We start from the raw sequence: 5,034 nt of genomic DNA, 5'->3' as shown, positions 1-5,034 counted from the left end.
TTTAGCTCAAAACTTGCGGTTTTGTGTCACCCACTTGCTAACCTTGTATTAAGAAAGCAACACGTCCAGTATACTTGTTCCGTATATTACCTTTCGGTAAAATACCGTCCGGTTGTAAAGGAAAGCGTTGAACAAGCAACTGTTAATGCAATGTCCCGTAACATGCTTTTGATTATGGTCTATATCGTGTCGGATGCAATTACTATCCTTTGTAGGAGCAATAGTAAAGAACAACCTATAGTTTTTCGGTCTGGCACAAGGTCCTGTCTTCGACCATGCTATGCAACCACAGTTCTTACGGTTGACACCCGATTTGGTTCAGGTCACCTAATGAATTCTAGGTGAATTCCTAGGATTTTACGTTCAATGGTAATGAACGCATTGAAAATGGGTTTTCAGAAAACAAATCGGTTTTAATTTTGATCAAAATATTTTTTCGTTCAAGCTCGACTTTAGATATCATTGAATTCCATGAGTTTGTAATTCTCAATCTTTAAAGTCAATCTTAAAGATTAAGTAATATCAGGCTTAAAAGCTGATTTTTAATCTTTAAGGAGATTATCCTTTCTGGGGGTCTGATTCATTAGTCTTATCAAGCTAATTTGCACGGCGCCCTCCCCATTTTACGAGACAGATCCTCTCATGGTTAGGATAAGTCTGACCACTTGACGATCATGTTTGATGCTGAGGTCCGTGGATTTCCTGCTGATTTTAGAGATGACTTTTCTAGATTTTTCGTCAACCTACAGCTGGTCTGGACGACAACTTCCTGACCTAAATCAAGAAGCGCGTGTCTTTTTCGGAAGACTTTACTTCCTTTTAATGATGGAATTGATTCATCGTGTAGATCCATCTATTCTTTCAAAGGTATTACAATAAATTGTGTAAAACTGATTAGTTTAGTCCAAAGCAAAAGTACCTGCAATAATCTGTACCAAATATGTGATATGTGTTTTAAAGAACTGGTAAATTCTTCCCACACTTAGCTTTTATTTATTCCTTTCTTTGCCTTTTTATTCTCCTCTATTCCATTTAAATGAATTCTAACGTTTTGGGTTGTTTCTCCATTTATGTCCTCTCCGAGGTAACAATAATATCGGTATTAACACATAGTTTTATCGTTCATAAATATGTATAAACATGATTTTGAATTCATTTAGTTGAAAATTTTTCAAATTTTCACATAATTTGGCAATTAAACTAAGTGTAAACCCGAGAGAATTTATAACCCTTCCCCACACTTGAGATCATGCAATGCCCTCATTTGCATGAAATCAGACTATAATTATAAATTCATGAGGGTGATTAGTGTAGAAAAGTGATTAAAAATATCGAGTTTGTAATTACTAAGGTCGTCGAATGATAGATGGCGCGCCTCATCGTTCATTCCTTTTGTTGTAATTTCACATATGTTTTGCGTCTTATCGTCAAAATTAGTAGCTTTTGCTGAACTTAATCTTTGAAAGTGCACTGTTTTACTCTGTTTTGTACATAAGATAAACTACAAACATACATAATATTTTTATTATTATTATTTTTTTATAAAATCTTTATTTATTAAAACAATTTAAATGAATAATTTTTTAAAATTTTGTTTCCTTTTACTTTAGGTAGTTTCGGTATGTTTACGTAGTCCGTCCCTCGACAAAATTTAAAATTTGTCGTTTTTAAAGCGATTGTTTTAAAAATAAAGATTTTTGGTTTTTTTTTTAATTTTTTTTGGTATACTTTAGATCAATAAAATTAAAAATAATGATAACAAAAGTTTTCGCCCCGCCCTCGGGTAAAGCAATTTCGGTTCCATGACCTAGTCTTCAACTTACGATGAATTTTAGAAATCATTTTTTAAACTTAATGAAATAAAGTAATTTTTGTTTTTAAATTCACACAAAACTTAAATTTAAAATTGCATATAAATTTCATACAAAACCTACAAAACAAAAATTCAGAATGGGGGGAGAAAACTAGTTCTTTAGTGTCTGCTAGCGGAAAAGACCTATCGGATTCCATTCTCGGAACTACACGAGAACAGAACAACTAACTCTAGACAACGTTTTCTCTTTAGAACATTTGAATCTCCCCACACTTAGGTAGCTGTGGTGTCGAAATTATGATTAACTTCATCGTCAATTTCTCTTGAACCATAATCAACTTGCATATCTGTGACTTTTGCTTTAAGCCATTGGTCGGATTCCTGTGTAATATCCACAAATTCAACTAGTTTCTCCTTTTCTTTAGGCGAAAGATTGGATACTAACCGGTTACATAACTTAAAGTTCCCCTTGATTCTAGCATCGCGAATCCGTTTAATAAGTTTCTTCATTGAACTATTAATAACGGGGTCATTTAATTTCGTATCAACAACGAGGTTCTTTGTTATAAAGTCATCATTAGGTTTTACTTCATTTTACCCACACTTAGGCATTTTATTATTGTTAAGCACTACCGTTGGAGTTGGGAAAACAATGTGGTTCTTACCAATCGTTTTTGTTGGTTCAACGGTTTTAGTTGGTGGAGATTTAGACTTTTGAATCACAAAGGTGACCGATTTGTCACCATCACTAAGTGTCATTCTACCTTTTCTTACATCAAATAACGCCCCGGTGGACGCTAAGAATGTTCGACCTAAAATTAGAGGAATGTTTGGGTCCTCTTCTATGTCAATGACAATAAATTCGACTAAAAAGGTTAAATTACCCACTTGAACGGGTAGGTTGTCAGCAATTCCAACTGGGTGCCTAATTGTTTGATCAAAGAGTCGAACACTCATTTCTGTTGGACTTAACTCACCTACTCCTAATCTCTTATATAATGAAAGAGGCATAACACTCACACTCGCACCTAAATCTGCTAGTGCCTCATACCTGACACAATCACTAAGTAGGCAAGGAACAATAAATTCACCCGGATCACCCAACCTGGGTGGAACTTTTGGTGGAACTGTCTTCACCGGGTTAACTTTTACGGTTTTTGTTTCTTGCACTTTCTTATTCTTCTTCTTCTTTCCAAAGGTATCACAAACTTTAATACCTATTACTTGCTCATACTCAACTCCTTTTCTTGGAAACGGGATGGGTGGTCTGTATGGTGCCACCACTGGTTTTACATACTCGGGTGGTGGTGGTATTGTAACTTCTTCATTGTTACTCACATCAAAAACCTTCCCATCTTCTGATGCTGGTTTTTCAGAATTTGCTGAAACCATATTAACATTCTCATTCCGAGGATTTACTTCAGTATTACTTGGTAGCTTTCCTTGTTCCCTCTCACTTATCATGCTAGCAAGAGTACCTACGTGTTTTTCTAGATTCAAAATGGAAGCTTGTTGACTTCTTAATGACTGATCAAACCTCTCATTTGTTTGGGTTTGAGATGTAATAAATTGTGTTTGAGATTCCATTATCTTTCCCATCAGATTCCATTAGCTTTGCCATCATTTCTTCCAGATTTGGCTTTTTCTCTTCGGTTTGTTGTGGTGGTTTATACAAGCTAGGTCTTTGTTGATTGAAAGTGTTGTTTTGAGTTGGTTGGTTATTCGGACCTTGTTGGTTGTACGAGTTATTGTTGGGTCCATTTAGATTGTAAAGAATGTTTTAATTTCGATTGAAGTTTTGCCTTGGCGGTTGATAATTATTTTGATAATTATTTCCCGGCCTTTGGTTCATGTAGGAAACATTCTCACATTGTTCCATCGTTTGCTCAATGTAACAATCTTTCATTAAGTGTAGTCCACCGCATTGCTCACAACTGATTCGTATTACATGAATATCTTTATTCATATTTTCCATTCGCCTCTTGAAAGCATCTATTTTTGCGTGAACGGAGTCAAAGTCATGGCTAGAATCGGCTCTAGCTGCTTTAGATGAACGAAAAATATCTTTTTCCTGATGCCACTCATGCGAGTGGGATGCTGTGTTATCAATGATTTTGTAAGCTTCAGTTGCAGTTTTCTTCATAATGGAACCACTAGCTACTATGTCGATGTCTTTTCGTGTAGCAACGTCGACACCTTGGTAGAATATTTATACTATTTGATAAGTATCTAAACCGTGTTGAGGACATCTTCTCAACAATTTTCCGAATCTTGTCCATGCCTCATATAGAGTTTCATTTGGCTTCTGTGTGAATGTAACAATTTCTCCTTGAAGTCTCACGGCTTTGGATACCAGAAAGAATCATTTAAGAAATTTCTCAACTAAGACATCCCATGTATCAATCGCCCCTTCAGGTAACGATTCTAACCAATCTTTGGCTTCTCCTTTTAAAGTCCAGGGAAATAACATGAGATAGATCTGTTCATCCTCAACTTCTCTGATTTTGAATAGAGTACAGATCCTATTAAATGTTCGAAGATGTTCATTTGGATCTTCTTTTGGCGTACCACTATATTGGCATTGATTAGTTACCATGTGTAGGATTTGTCCTTTGATTTCATAATCTGGCGCATTAATGTCTGGCTTAATAATGGCGTGACCTTGGCCCGTGCGTGTGGCTCTCATTCGGTCTTCCATACTTAGAGGTTCTGTTACTTCCATAATTGAATTTGTTGAATACGAATCACTAGAGGAATTTGTAGTTCAGAAGGAATGATTAGTGGTTCAGGATCTCTGAATTGTCCTTGAATATCCTCCGGATTCTCAATTGTGAGGTCAGGTTCAAAAATGGATTATCGGAAATTTGAATTGGAGTACTTGGTCAACTAGATAACGATTCTAGAGAAAAATCAACGGCGACAATATTGGCTGGATGTCTTGATCGAGTTACAGGTGGTGAACGTATGAAAGGTGGTGAACGTTTTGCTCGGTGCATTCACTGAATATCCTATTAGTTATAAAAAAATAAAAATTATATAAGTTATCAAATTAATAGACTTTTCTGATTTTGCCCATGTTTCGAATAGCCAATAGATGCAGCAGGTAGCCAGGACCCTTTAAATCAGAAGCCCACAACTCGCCACTAACAAATCCAACTATTACTACGAACCAGAAAATTTTGGATGTCTATCAATTTCGCTTAAAATAATTTTTCGTCAAA

At 35.7% G+C, this 5,034-nt stretch overlaps 1 non-coding gene across 1 annotated transcript; it reads left to right on the top strand.

Moving 5' to 3' along the window:
• Positions 1-4,044: 4,044 nt before the first annotated feature.
• LOC139903247 (small nucleolar RNA R71) lies at positions 4,045-4,151 on the top strand. The gene has a single exon (XR_011778082.1). It is a non-coding gene; the product is annotated as a small nucleolar RNA R71 (small nucleolar RNA).
• The last annotated feature ends 883 nt before the right edge of the window (positions 4,152-5,034 follow it).

Source organism: Rutidosis leptorrhynchoides, chromosome 3 (genome assembly GCF_046630445.1).
Source record: "Rutidosis leptorrhynchoides isolate AG116_Rl617_1_P2 chromosome 3, CSIRO_AGI_Rlap_v1, whole genome shotgun sequence".
Classification (NCBI taxonomy): domain Eukaryota; kingdom Viridiplantae; phylum Streptophyta; class Magnoliopsida; order Asterales; family Asteraceae; genus Rutidosis; species Rutidosis leptorrhynchoides.
Note: the sequence above shows the minus strand (reverse complement) of the source record. Positions and strands in the feature narration are given on the sequence as shown.